The sequence below is a fragment of the Carassius auratus genome, chromosome 16 (genome assembly GCF_003368295.1).
Source record: "Carassius auratus strain Wakin chromosome 16, ASM336829v1, whole genome shotgun sequence".
Taxonomy (NCBI): domain Eukaryota; kingdom Metazoa; phylum Chordata; class Actinopteri; order Cypriniformes; family Cyprinidae; genus Carassius; species Carassius auratus.
In genome coordinates, this window is record NC_039258.1 from 11,429,739 (window position 1) to 11,445,773 (window position 16,035).

Genomic DNA, 16,035 nt, shown 5'->3' on the forward strand with positions numbered 1-16,035 from the left:
CGGTTCAGTTGTTAGTGTTGGCTCCTCATTATGGGTGTAATGAAACAAAGCCTGCTAGTCGTGCTTCAGTGACACACCAAGTAGAAGAGATGTGTCCGAGCCATGTTTCTGTCTGTTGTCTCTAATTAACGCATTCATTATACAGGGACCAGAGACAGGCTTCAAGTTTCTATGAAGAGGAGCAATGCATCACAGTCAAAACACAAAATGCATGTTGGTTCAGCATTTCAGCCAGTCTGCTTATTCAAAATACACAGTTTTCTTAAAAATAAAACGGTGTCTAAAAGCATTACTGAAAATGCACTGCTTTTATATTTTCTAATTACAAATGATTTTAATTTGAATTAATTTTATTTGCTATTTTAATATTGTTTCATTCATCAATAAAATAATACTTACTACTACTATTACTGTCTTCAATTAATAAGGACATTAACATACATTTTACAAAGTGAATTTGATTATTTGAGTACTAACCTATAAATATAGAAGAGTCTTAGCCCAAATACACAATGTAAAGTTTCAGGAGTCACAGCCACATTTAAATGCCAGAGTGGAACCCCTATATTATCATTGTGTGTAGGAACAGACATTTAATGACACCGTGGCAACCACAGCAACATTTTGACCAAAATAATGGTCAAACCAAAATAATGGGCAACCAAAGACTTGCCATATTTATTTCTTATTGCAATTTTAACTAGTTTACCATCAACAGGTGTATTGCTTTGTTTGTTTGGAAGGCTGCTTTGGGGTGTGCTTGTTCTGATTAACCTTTTCTTTTCTACCAAGATCTGGCAACACAAATGAGTCAAGCTTACTGTGAATTCTTGCATCGCGTGGATACAAAAGTTACATAAACGTCCAAATACGTAATTGCTCAGTTTAGTTAGTTTTGAAAATTGCCTTTCATGTAGTGTGTAATGTAGCTCTGAACCTCAAGTGAATGAACATCCTGCAAGATTTTCAATCTAAAAATGCACCGTGTGTAAAGCGTTGACTGTGAATCATTAAAACGAGAACATTAGTATATTGCCCACCCACTTGTCAGACTTTTCACGTTGGTCTGAATGAAAATGCAGATTAATTTCTTTGTTACTAAAAAATAGAAATAGCAGTTTCCCTGATAACACTGTACACAAAGCAGCACTGTGCTCACAAATGCTGCTTTATCAGGCTTTCCAAGCATGATGAAATGAGAAGGAGACCGTTTGGACCAATCACCACAGATTAGCGTCATGCAAAAGAGGGGTTTGGATGAATCATTGACCTAATTGTTTGGGAGAATCATTGAGCAAGTAAGGTAAAAATAATTGCATATTATAACACAATGAAAGTGTTTTTTGATCATGCATGTCAACCTGTTGTTGGGAACTCCCAAATCATGAACCTTTAATTATCCATGATAGGGGCACTTTAATTCGGTTGTTAAATGTGGTTGTCATTATGCATGTCGTCTTAAATATTTCCTTTTCATATTATGTCATCATTTTTTTTTCAAAATTCTAAAATTTTTATTTTGAGGTTTAAATATCATAGTACTTTGAGGCTTTTGGTTGCCCTGAACAGGAAGCTTTATTAATCTAGCAAATGAAAAACATTTATCTTCAACCTTAATATCTGCTAGTCTGGCCAGTAGTGCCCTTTTCTATCTTCCCTCCCACAAATCCACTGGTCCACATCACAGGATTTTCTGGTAGCATTGAGGAAGTTGTTATTTTGGTGGTTTTAAAGATTGGAAACAGTGCAGACTGCATGACTGCTTAGGGCTTTCCATTTACACCCCATTACTTATATACCTACAGCCTTGCCTGACCACTCTGATCTGCCGCCCGTGCACTCACATTTGAGGGAACAAACTCACTCATCCAAATTATGGATTCTCTGTGTTCCTTGCAGTGGAACAAACTCCCAGCCTTCACTGTTTGTTAAGCTTAAAACCTCGCAGTATGTCACCACATCCTGAAAACAACCAACTCAACATGAAAAGGGCAGAAGTTAAGCATACTCTGGGGCTTTTTTCATATTGTCAGCTTGAGTGAGCTCATTCCTAGAGAGTGTAGATGTGAAGTGAACATGAATGTGAACCCATCTTTGTAATTAAGGCCACAGAAGAGACACAGTGTGAATGACAACTGTTCACAGCATCATGACATCAATAGCTGCAATGAGCCTCTGCAAATTTATTCAGACACTCTATGTGATAACTGATATTTTTGTAGTTTCAGCAAACAAGCATTCGTTCATATGGATGATGGAACTTTCTTGCATGGCACATTATTATAAAAAATAAAAAAAATGCAGATTTGTATTAGTGCTAATGCTTCTATTTGTATCAGTGTTCTAAAATTTATACAGAAAATTCACAGAAATATGGGAGACTGGGGATAATTGCAACACTTTTGACTTTAACAACCCCACAGTATTTATCTGAACCTGTAATATTATTTTAGAGTAAAATCCACAACTTTCTAAATGGTAAAACTGATGATGTAACATCCTTTCTCAGTCTCACCTAGTACGTCTACCAAATGCTACATTTTCATGTGCTTCTACATAAGATACACTCTACTGTATGCTACATACCTATCTGCATATTGTTGTAGAGTCCATTCATTATTATGCTCTGGAATATTTCCTGTCAGAATCATATGCCATAGTCTTGATGATCAAGGCCAGTTTGTGAACACAATAACAGCAGTCAGAAATCATAAACTATCTCAATGTCTATGTAACATGCCTGACTGCATGGGAATGAACTTTGAAATTAATTTTGTTCCAGCACAGTTTACATTTCTCCAGTACTGCTCTTTTCCCAGCACCAAACTTTCTACTTCTCACAACTTCAGATCTACATTTCCATTTAAAATGCAAGTGGCCAATGGAGCGAGAGATAACACATCAATCATAGGCTGGCTGGGAATAAGCCTCCCCTTTCACCTGCCAACCAGTAGAATGACATCTTACCGTCACCCAGTGTCTCCTGAGAGTCTGCCTCAGCAAACCTTTCACACAGCGAAAGCCGCCCACAGGGTGACAAATTTTGCATTTCCAGAGCCCTGTGGAGTCTGGCTGATGTACTTGCTGTACCAAAACACTCTTTGTCCCCCAAATGGGATAGATGTTGAAGGGCTGAGAATCTGTTCCAGAGAAAAATGGGCAGTCATTTTGCAATCAGTGTAGTTCTGGAAGAAACTCTTTATTCCTAAATAGTTACAGTTGTGGCATAATGGTTACAGAGTCAGACTTGTAACCAAAAAGGTCACTGGTTTAAATCTGAGGTCCAGCAGGGATTGTCGGTGGGGGAGAGTGAATGTCCAGTGCTCTCTCCAATGTCAATACCACGGGACCCTTGAGCAAGGCAAGGGTTGAGCAAACCCCTATTGGTTGCCCACTGCTCCGTATGTGTGTGTGCATTTGTTCACTACTCACTGCTGTGTGTGCACTTGGATGGGTTGAAAGCAAAAGTACAAAATCCAAGTATGGGATGCTACACATCACACCCTTTCCTTTTGTAATGTAATGTAAATTTATTTTGTAACTTGTTGGCCATCAAGCAATTTACCCTTTTTGAATACCTTCAAATAATTAAGTTATTTTTATTTTGTGGCTTCCTAAATTAATTCAATTAATTAAGATGATCTTATTCAACAATTTCAACATGTAAAAAACTTTAACATTTTTAGTAGCTTACTTGTTCCATTTGTATTGGGACTAAATGGTTAATATTAATGATTACTGATAATATATATGATTAATATTCGTTGGTCTTAAAGTGGTAGTCCACCCAAAAGTGAAAACTCAATTATGAATTTGGATAGATGGATGGATAAATGGATAGATAAATACTATAATAGTAATAAAATAGCTGCTTTTATGTTCCACAGAATAAAGAAAACGTTTTTTAACAACATGAATGTGAGTAAATTACATGGTTTTCATGCATATTCCATCCTTAAATGTTCTGCTTTGCAGATGGATTTTGGAAACTAGCACCTAGAAATGCTGTTTTAGAGAGTTTTTGAAGAGCAACAAATGGCAAGCTATCACCGAACAAATCATAATTGCTTGTTTTTGTAGTTCTCAGAAACCCCTTTTGACCTTCTTACTTGTGAACATCATAACTGACCACATGATGTTATTTACATCTCATTAAACTACTGCAAATAATCATGAGGTCAAACATTTGTGTTTCCTCTCCATTCTTAGCTGCACTTTCACATTCATATTCTGACTATTTTTGTTCTTTCTGTCTATGTTTCTTTTTCACAATGTGACTAATCCATCACAAAATGCTGCTCTGAGAAAATTCTGCAGAATTTGATAATGTGATCAGAAGAATCATGGCTTTCATATTGGCTTTTCTCCCGCCTCTTGCACTTTTCCAGTGTGACAAAAATTAAAATGGCTGATTTACATTAATGGTCCTCACAATTTCAGCGTGTGGCCTGCTGTGCGCTCGGTGGGGTTGGCCGGCATGAAAAATCCCTTTATTAAGCTGTCTCAATTTTAGCTAGAAAAATAATGTCTGTATAAAGACATAAATAAATGCAAAAACCTTGGATTTATCAGATAATTAATGCGTTCCGTACCACACACTATGCATGAAAGCTCGAGGGGGCTGGTTCCCTCTGAGGAAGCATTATACACCTCGCTCCAGAGATTTGACTGTGTAAAACAGAGTTGCATTGATGCAAATCATGAAGTCAAATGTAATGTCCAATTTCACATCTATATGACCAATTATAGACATCCTGAAGCTTACTCATGTATCTTTGACCTGACCTATCTGACATTTCTTTGCTGTACTGGTGATTTAAAGCATCTTATACATGTTTTACACCATTATTGTTAACATATGTTCCCTTCGGTCCCCTTTTCCAGTGAGCTGTAAATTGTCCCTTAGACTGAAATATAGTTGGAGAAAGCTATGCAGAAGTAATGAGGCGGGCAGAAAGGGATCTGCCCAGAGCAATGGTGAAGAGGTGAGGAAGCTGAGTTCCCTAACGGAGCATCATGCACAGAATCTGGAGAAGACTGCTGAGAATGGAGTAGAATGTGGATTAGTTTAAGGATGTGTGACTTTTCCTCTTTCTTTGATGTTTTGTTTAGTTCCCTGTGTCTAGTTAATGAATAGGGAGGTGGTGCTCTGGGTGTCATCGCAATGCATTGTGGGAACTCATCAAATGTGGTGGGAGAAGGGGGATGCAGAGTCTCCGTTCAATTTTCTAATGGGAATTTCTGGGGTCTGAAATGTATACATCATTCATATTATTGGAAACAGATGATTCAATCCCTCTTACATAATCGGCGAACTACAGTAGAGTGATTATATGACACTGAAGAAGACTATTGGATTAATGGCTCCTGAAAATAGCCATCCCAGGAATAAATTACATTGTAAAATATATGAAAGGTACGTTTGTGTTTTTTTTTTTTAGTTTTACATATAGACGCCATTCGCATGTAATTGTGAAAACAACTAAAAACGCTGTATTATGAATGCCAGGGGTGTATTTCCCATTCAACGATGTAACTTGCTGATTTACTGCTATAGTACAACTGTTTCCCAAACACTATTACATATCTATCATTTGTCCCACATAAGACCCTATTCACACTTGGTATTAAGATATTAAGATGGTCGATTGGATCACGAGTGGACAACGCTAAAAACAGGTGTAAACGGGGTGTGAAACATTTTGAGCTTCCACTTCCAAAGGTAGTCGAAAAATGTATTCGACCGGATTGCTTTCATGATGTGGATGCTGATGTGGTTGAATGTGTTCAAGCAGCCACAAAAGACTGCCTTCTCTCTGCCTACTGACCTAACATGTAATCATTACAAGATATACAAGGATGCACGCTTATTATTATCTCTGCTTAATATCTTCTAACACTTTATTTTAGTAAGTCTACAACACACAACATACTGAGTACGAGAAACTTTGCAAGTACATGTCAACTTATTCTACTAAACCTAAACCTAACCTAACAGTCTACTCTGAGAGTTAGTAAACATATAGTTGTAAATTAATGAGAATTAGTTGACATGAAGTTGCAAAGATACTTAGTTAGTAAAATGTCTAAAGTGGATATCAAAATAAAGTGTAACTGGAAAGACTACCTAGAGACTAAACATGTTATATGTATGTGCCCAATAGTCACCATTTCACAAACTTGCATTTTTGTAGTTTACATGGAGATGATTAATTAATTAATTAATTAAATAAATATTTGTTTAGTTTTTCACCAAAACTCATATTTTGTTGTAGATCATTAAACCATTACTCATGATATATATATATATATATATATATATATATATATATATATATATATATATATATATTAGAGGTGATTAATCATGATTAAACATTTTACAGCACTAATATATAAACGCTAACCTTTTGCTTGTGTAAACTTGATTCACTTCTCAGGAAATAAAGATGGTTTTCATTTGAGCCTTTTTGATTCTGAATTTCAAGAAGCCTTCACAAGTATGACATTTTGATGAGTTTAACCTAATCCTCGCAAGGATATGGCACACATTTGTGTGGATGGGTTAAATGAACACATCTAAGGGGGTTGCAGCATTTCCTGTGGACCAGAGACTTTAGACGACTGTCACCATTTACCGAACTGGAATCAGATATTGCTAAGGAAACATGGCATACCGAGGGAAAGGTAGCAAGCTAGAAAGGTAGAAAACTAAGCATTAAAAGAGTAGTTCACAAAAAAAAAAAAAAATAAATAAATAAATAAATAAATTTCACTGCAGGTACCTCTAGTTCTAAGGATGGAGTCAGAGTCAGAAGCCAGAATTACGTGTTTATCCTCAATTTATAACAAGAATTGTCAGATTGTCGACAGCATGAATGGCAGGTTCAACAACATCTCACTGGTTAACCATGAATTGTCTGCAACAACGTTCCTTGAATGCCTTGAATGACAAGGCAATATGAAAGCGCTACAATGATGACTTCTGGTTATATGAAAGATGTCAACTACAATTGGCGTCACCCAATCATAGCACAATAAACAAGCACTAAAACCCTGCAATGAATTTGAGCAAACAAGCATCTAAAATGAGTCACTTTTGCTTTCAAAACACTTTGTACACACAATAAATACATTGCACTATTTTAATTTGATACAGTTTTAGTATGTAAAAGGGATGTAAAGGGATCAACTAACAAAACTAAACTTGACGTATATATCTGATCTTGCTGTTTCCAACTCAACTGCTAAGACTTATCTGAGCCAATAAGACAGCATTTATATATTATATTTCAAACATAGAGAGCCAATAGCTTTTAACACCGGAGGTGTAGAGTAAGGGCTTACATAAACTCTCCTGGGAGGCTTGTCATCATAGTTTGAATGCCTTTTACAAATGAACTCTCAGACAGTTGGGCTTGATAAAGGAAACATAGAAATGACATTCTAGAATGAACAATGTCCTTGACTATTTTAACAGCTACAGCTTAGCTGTCAGTGTACATATGCTTTCATTGTGGCTGTGGTTGGGCTCTATCAAAACTTAGTCATACAGTGCCAAGAATTCTTATTAGAACAGATGGAATGTATATGACGACAGTGAATACAACTACAACTTGCGTTGTACAACAATGGAGATCATTTCAGAGTTATAATAATACTGTACATCAATAGAGCATAATTTATCAGAATCTTCAATAAATTGCACTCTTCTATCTTTACAATAAAAAATAATGAGCTTCATCATATTAGGGTATATCTGTAGTTATCAAGCAAAACTATGGAGCAGCTGAAAAAAAAGTATGTGACCCTTTGTCCCTTGTATAAAATGCTGCATTGCTTTTCTTTCATCTCAGAGCAATTTGCTTTCTGTCACTCAGAGGACATGCTCAGAGCTTAATGCTAAAGCCAAGGAGAGACAGCAACAAAAGTAGGACAATGTCTTACCCCCCACCCCCTTCTTTCTTATCACCGTTACTGATTACATTTCATTACTAACTGCATTTTTAGGGGAATTGCTTGGGATGCCATTATCACTATTTTAATTATTCCAGAATTGTGTATTAAAAATAAGTTTCTTTACAAAGGCTGCTCTGAAGCATCAAGCTAAAATATGCCAGGATCCAGTGTTTAGCATTATTTGTATATTATTACATTATTCATTCATATATTAATTATGTTCAGTTTTCGTTTTAGTTTAAGTAATTGTCATGTGCTTGTCATTTCTAAAAATATTTATATACAGTACTGTAGTTTTTCTATGTCTGTAGTACTTTATTTTTTAAATAACATTTATATTTTTTGTATTTAAATTTTATTCCAGTTCACTTGAATTACAGAAAACATTTATATTATATTACAAAACTTTATATTAGGTTGAGAAACATTTTAACATGAATTTTTTTTGCAACAAAAGTAGGTTAAAATCATTCTGTGTAGGAAGAGGACTGAAATATCTGAAGGCATTATGCTACTTATGCTGCAAATTTGCCTTGCGTGATAAAAACAAACCCTGATTGATGTATCATTCAGAGTTTCCAGAAGCACATGAATAAGCACCTGCATAATTAATCAGTTAATGATTTATGCGGTCTATGTGCCTGATGCTTAATTGAATAGCAGCACAAAACCAAAATCACAACTCTTTCTGACTCTGTTGTAGCTAGTCGTCCATCATTTCTGCCTGACCTAGACCTTAACTATCTCCTGTCTGTCTCACTCAGTTTGTCTGTAAAATTCCTTCTTTAGGAAAGTCATTTGCTCCAATCTCTGATTCCACAGATGTGAACCAAAACACCTGAGCCCATATCAAATCATCCTTACGCACCTGGTCTCAAGGCAGCCTAGAGCCCCAATCCAAACAGAGTGGAGATTCTCTGGTGAGTTCTGGAAGTTCATCATTCTGTTGTGAATCTAGGATAACAATTTAAAATCGTGTATACTAATAAAAAATAAATAAATAAAAAAAAACTGAAGATGACCTCAGAACATTAAGTCAGCATGACATCCAAGATAGCCCTTGTTAATTTCTTAACACGTTTTTGGTTTTATTGAGAAAATGTCTGTCTCTCTCTAAATGTCTGATGATCCAATTGATTCCTGCTCTACATGTTTTGTCAGTAAATGTCCTGTTTCACTACATTACGAGAGTAAAATTGGTTGTACAGTTAATGGCAATTCACATTGACATGTTTTTGGACAAAGTGATGGAGATAGACACAGAAATGAGGACAAAAGCTGTCAAAATGTATTCATGAGAGCTGTCATGTTACATAGAAGACAACACTCTGAAGTACAGTGGACATCTACCCAATTTCTTCTCATCCAATGAAATGTATTTAAGTCACCTTCCCTAGAGCAATTTCAACAAATTCAATGTCATGTCCACCATCTATCTGACTATCCCTTATTTTTTTATGACTAACTTGACTATGATCATTTTCTTCTTGTACAAAAAAAATAATAATAACAATTTGAAATAAATGATCCTTCTTTTGGTTGCCAGGTAATTAAATGCAAAACCACCATGTCATGTAGGTGTCCTTCCAATTCAACTACTCTGTGTTACTGTCATTGAATTAATTTTGCATGCATGCCTTGCATACCAGAAGTCAGTGAAAGAGTGGGTTTTGAAAGCATGTTGCATACATTAACTTACCAATTTAAAGATCCTGTTCTTTTTTACTTTTTTTTTTTTTTTTTTTTTTTTAATGGATGTGATTGTGGGTGTCAGTGGTTTTCACCTATAACACAATGGGCAGTAAAACAATGATTGTTTAGCTGATATTACAATTAAACAGCATTCTGCTTTAATTAATAAAAAGAGCTCAGGGGTAAGAAACTCATTTAGTGTGAATATATAAGATGAATACTTAGATTGTGAACATGTTGTGATCGCTGGAGAGCCGCAAGGCACTTAAAAATGCATGAGTGTAAAAAACACTGAAAACAGATTTGTGCTGGAGGCATAAAAAAACAAACATCTTGTCAAATGCGGGAATTCTTCATGGTGTCTGGTTTGAAGGGTGAAACTGATTGATATGAACAGACATTTGAAGCGACTTTCTCTTCTAAGCTTTTCCCTTCTACCGTCTGAAACTGATTTTGCATTCATGATGCAAAATGTTGATGTGATCTGTATGCATGTTGTCAATGCCAGAGAATAACCTCCAGGCCCAACAGTAGACTGGACAGTAATTATTCTTTTTTCAGTTACCGTAGGGTATGTTATAAATGTCAGGCTGAGCTGTAAAAGATGTGTGCTTTAAAAGGTATATATAGCATCATAAATGCATTTATAAAAAATAATTAAATAAATAATATAAAATATTCAAATAATTACTTAAAAAGGTCAAAGCAAAATCAACAAACTGTACTACCACACTTTTAAATATAAAAAGGTAAATTAAAGTGAAATATATATTTGGATTGTTTATGATATATGTTTGTTTACAGTATTAAATATACATATATATAATTATGTATTGTTATATATTAAATATATAATATATATTTATCATTTACAATATTAAATGAACTGACATACATACACACATACACTTATATGCATTTTATATATTTATGACCTATTTAAATAATACTTATTTAAAATATTAAAATAAGTGAGTTGGTGAATCTAATTGATTTTTCTAGAAGGAAAATATTACCATTTAAAGGTTGCCTGCTCTTTGCAGCTGCATCAAAAATGTGAAGTACAAACAGGATAACGGGAGATGTCTCGCTGTCCCCTGCTGAGTCAGAGTATATGAAGACCCTTTAAATCTCCCTCGAGGCCATAGCATCCATCAGACACCGTGTGTGGGGTCTTGCAGGGCGCATGATTGAGCTCTCCATGACTTGGGACAGACAGCAAGCCCAGAGGTCCTTTTGTCCCTGAACAGCACACATGCAGGCAGGGCACAGGTTAATGAAAAACACCAGCTTCATCCCCACTGAGCACCTGACAGATTGAGGGATGCAGGAGTGGAGGACTTTTAACAGCAGAGGGATAATCTAAAAGTACAATATATTTACTATAGTTGTGCTTTATATGCAGGTGACTGCAAAACACAGACATTTAGCATTTGGAAACAGCTTAAGAAACCGTATCCAAATGTTGAAACATCTTACGGACGCCTACTGACATGGCTACTCTCATACCAGAAATTGAAATAAATCTTCCATCAACGTGTGTGAAATGAACAGTCACAGCAAAGGAGAAGGAGAGAGAGAAATGTCTCCCAGGGAATCCGGCAGATGTAATTGTTATTCAAAACAGCAGAGTCAGAAAGAGGTGAGCTCTTCATGGGTGAGCAGATTGCTCTTTCTCCCTGAAGGAAGAGAGGAGCACTGGTCTTTCTGAATATCTCCGAATCAAATTCACTTATTAACCACACAGAATTATCCTGCTCACTGCATCTTTTCAGGGGCCTTATCCACTGGATCTCATTTGCAAAGACAACAGTCTTTCATCTTGCACAACTGATAATAGTTTATTTCCTTCTGCTGGTAAGTGAAAATGTTTGGGAGAAGAGTATGTATGATATTACAAAATAGATGATGAAAGAAAAAGGCTTTGAGAGTTTTTCTTTTCAGTATCCCAGGTCTGGATCTTTGGGTTTGTGAGTTACTTCCATGGCAAAAATGCTAGAGTTTCCCCAGATCACAATGCACAGATTATAACTTTAGAACGGTTTTGTTTTACATCCTTAGATTTAAGGTGTTCATGGCCATTGGAGCATATTTGCATGTCTTCTGGTGATAATATTTGATGTGAATCATGGATCAAACTTGGATTAATCCTTAATGTTGACACTTTAGTAAAGGGACCCATTCTAACTATTAACTTGCTGCTTATTAGCATGCCTATATTAGTAACATATTGGCTGTTTATTTGTACTTATAAAGCACATATTCTTAATGCAGCACATATTATACTGTAAATGTATGGTATAATTTAACATTTAACTTCTAACTAAAGACATTATTAGCAGGTTTGTGACTGCCAGATTCACGGCATCAACTGAAGCAGGATTCTGACACTTGGCCCTAAATGGGAATATGTAAACGTAAAATAATACCTACACTGATTAAATACCCAAATAAAGAACTCATCTAAGATGCTGATCAGACTATAGTTGGAATTTCAGCTTGAATTTAAGGTTTCACCTTTAAATCGATTTTAATATAGGCTACTAATAATAAACCGTTAAAAGGAATTTTAATTAAATGACTACTGTACTTGAAAAGTAATTAAAATGAAATAAAATAAACTAAAATAATTAAATAATAAATGGCTGTTTTTCATAATAATAATAATAACAATAATAATAAAAAATAAAAAAAAACATGTCCAAATCTTTTAAATAGTCACTTATACATTTCTCAGATCACAGCTGAAATTCTCATCTGCCTCAAGCTCCACATCAAGTCTGCAGTGCTTTGGTATTGTACATTAATGGAATTGCCATAATCTGTCATACATATTTTCTATACATTAAGACTTCTTTTAAATGTGTACTGAACTGATTAATTGAATCAGGGAGTCTTGGTGAATTGAAACATAAAGCATTAGATCAATCAATCAATCATCAACCAGTTCTCTAAAAAAGCTTAGAGGTGCATTTCATGAAGCTTTATTTGGGAAGCATACTATATACCAACAGAAAACATCACAGTGTTACTGCTTCTGACAATGGTAGAACAACAATGCAACAGGCAGGGTCAAAAGCTGTGAAGAAGATGGGGAATAAGGATTAATGGTGGAAGGAAAGGGAGGCATAACAGTGAAGTTAGAAGAGGCCAAGAACTGTTGAAACTGATGTATGCCATTGTAACCGTGATACACACTAAATGTAAGCTTACGCTGGGTTAGGTTCGGAAGGAGCTAAGTGATATAAACTGTACCCATAAAAGGAAATATCAGACCAGGTAAGTAGTAACCAGTAACTTTTACTCACATTAATTTTGCAAATAGCAGTTGAAACACAATTGCATAACATTTATATGGAAAAAATAAAAAAAATAAAATGGGCCCTTTAAAATAAATGAGTCTCTGATTTTGTCCTTTTGTAGTTGTTAAAGTCTGTTTTGTGATCACTTTCTGTATTAATCAATCCTGTCAATAGTTCGATGTCAAAAGTGTGTGTCACCAGTTCTGTGACAGTTCCTCCTTTTAAAAGGAAGTTTGCACTTGGATGAAAGTGGGTACCAGCTCAGGCGACTGATACTTTCCTACCACCAGGGGAAACGTTCGATGAGTTGGTCTGCATCTCTTCACGATCACACTGGGAGGCTCGCCATCGATAGAGAAGTAGTTTTCACTCTGTTCATAAGACCTGACCGAGACAAATACTGGTGAAAAACGGAGTTTTCAAAACTCTCGTTTGCTCCTCCTTATTCTGTCTTCTGTGTTGGTTCTTTAGCTTGCTAATACACTCACTTTTATCACTCTGTTAACTTTATATATGTCAATTTCCTCTCGTTTCCCATCGCCATCAATCGTGTTCGTCTTCTCTCTTTCTCTCACATACTCGCGCGCATGGTTGAATCACGCAATTTGCCTCGTGTCCTGTCAATCATGTTCAGCTAGGGGAGGACTATCACTCCTGATTGGCTGATTTCTTCCTAAGGGATATTACACTATTTGGCTGTTTTTTTTTTTAAAGGGATATTAATCTATTTTGGCAGATTTTTTTTCTAAAGAGATATTACACTATTTTAATACAATTTTAAAGTAATTTTAACCCTGTATTGCCACTGGGTTACACACTCCCCTCCTTAACTGACATGAGTCCCTTCATGTTCTCTTTTTCTAATGATTACTTTCAAACGTTTCAACTAAAGCTCGATTAAATCCCTCTAGAATGGTCTGAGCAAAAGAAATCAAGGGACTGCCAAGTTGAGGGTAAGTAAATTTCCTAGGTGCACTTCTGGAACGTTCTGACCTACGTGGAGGTTCACTGGTTATCTCATTGATGTCATTGTCAGTTTCAACAGTAGAACTTGGGTCACTGGTTATATCTGTTTGAGGGCTATTCTTCTGAGACTGACATTGTGAATCCTCTCTTCCCATTGCAAGTTGCTCATGTAGGTACTCCTCTAGATGTTGTAATGATAGTTCTTTTTCCATTTGGGATGTGTTGATCTCATTTACTCTCTCTGTTTCCATATCTCCATCCATTTTTTCAGTTCTTTCCTCAGGTTCAACTGTAAAAGGTAAGTTCTCTTCAGGTTCAACTGGAACAGGTAAGTTTTCCTCAGGCTCCAAATACATGGAACTTCTCTCCACAGAATTAGGACCGTTTCCAGCAGGGGACACATCAGGTATGGTTCCAGGTAAGCTTTGTTGTTCAATGCCATGTAGGGTTTCAGAATCAACAGGTAAGTATTCAGCTCCAGCCCGTGTGCTTCTTCTGCAAGCTGCCTCACCATTTTCCTTAGGCATATCCATGACTTTAAACAGTGTTGTCTCTACCTCAGAAACTTTCATGGGGTAAAATTGAGGATCCATATCATCATCATCCTCTGAACAGGTAAGTTGTTCACTTGGTTGGGAAAATGTCTGCTTGGTTCTGAGTCTACGTGCGGGTTTTGGCTCGACAACTTCTTCCTTTTCTTCAGAAAGGAAACCACAAGGTAGGAGCAGATCACGATGTAATGTGCGAGTTGGCCCATCCTGACCTTCAGGACACACCACATAGACGGGTAAGTCTCCTGCTCTCTTTTGCACAATATAGACTTTTGACTCCCATCGGTCAGCCAGTTTGTGCTTTTGGCGAAGTCGAAGATTTCGCACAAGAACTCGGTCTCCTGCCTCAAGTGTGGATTCTCTTACTCGCACATCAAACCTCTTTTTGTTCTTATTAGCCACTTTTTCCGCATTTTTAGTTGCAAGCCTATAGCTTTCCCTCAATTGATACTTGAGATTTTTCACATACTGGGAATGTGAAGTAGATGAACTGTCTTTGACTGGTAACCCAAATGCGATGTCTATGGGTAATCTGGGCTGCCGCCCAAACATCAATTCATAAGGTGAAAACCCTGTGGCATCGTTTCTCGTGCAATTGTATGCATGAGTGAGTGGTTTGACATGCTCACGCCACTTTGTCTTCTCCTTTTCCTGCAAGGTTCCCAGCATGCTCAGTAATGTGCGATTAAATCGCTCCACTGGATTTCCTCTGGGATGATATGGACTTGTCCTCACTTTACGGATGCCGGCCAAAACACAGAGCTCTTTGATGGTTCGAGACTCAAAATCGCGCCCCTGATCACTATGGAGACGTTCTGGGAACCCATAGTGACTGAGGAACTGCTCCCATAGACATTTGGCAACTGTGCTGGCCTTTTGATCTCTCGTTGGAATGGCTACTGCATACCGTGTAAAGTGATCGGTGATGACCAGGATATCTTTGGTGTTATGACTATCCGGTTCCAAAGACAAAAAGTCCATACAAACCAGTTCCATTGGCCTGCTGGTGTGGATATTGACCAGAGGTGCAGCTTTCTCTGGCTGACTTTTCCTCTTGACACATCTCTCACAGTTCTTGATCTTTGTCTCAATATCAGAAGCCATTTTTGGCCAATAAAACCTTGACCTAACCAGCTCAAGAGTACGTTCAATACCCATATGTCCCATCTGGTTATGCAGACTGGTAAGTACTGATGACCTTAACACATGTGGCAGAACAAGTTGGAAAACTGGTCTATTGTCACACTGTCGTCTCCTGTACAATAGGTCATCCTTCAATTCAAGGCAACTCCTCTCCCTGAGCATCAGCTGAAACTCTGGTGACTCAGTCTTGCAACTGGTAGGTACATGTTCTTGGGACTGAATACATTCTATGATGTTTCTGATAACTGGGTCTGCTCTTTGTAGTTTTGCAAGATCATCTGTGCTGTACTTTGGAACTGTAAGAAGACTTGGGAATCCTTCCTCCTCAAACTCAGTAGGGACGGCCTCTGGATGTATAGCTAGAGACTCTACTAAGCAAGGATTAGTGAAGTCTTCCCCGCCACAACCAAGAATATGGCACT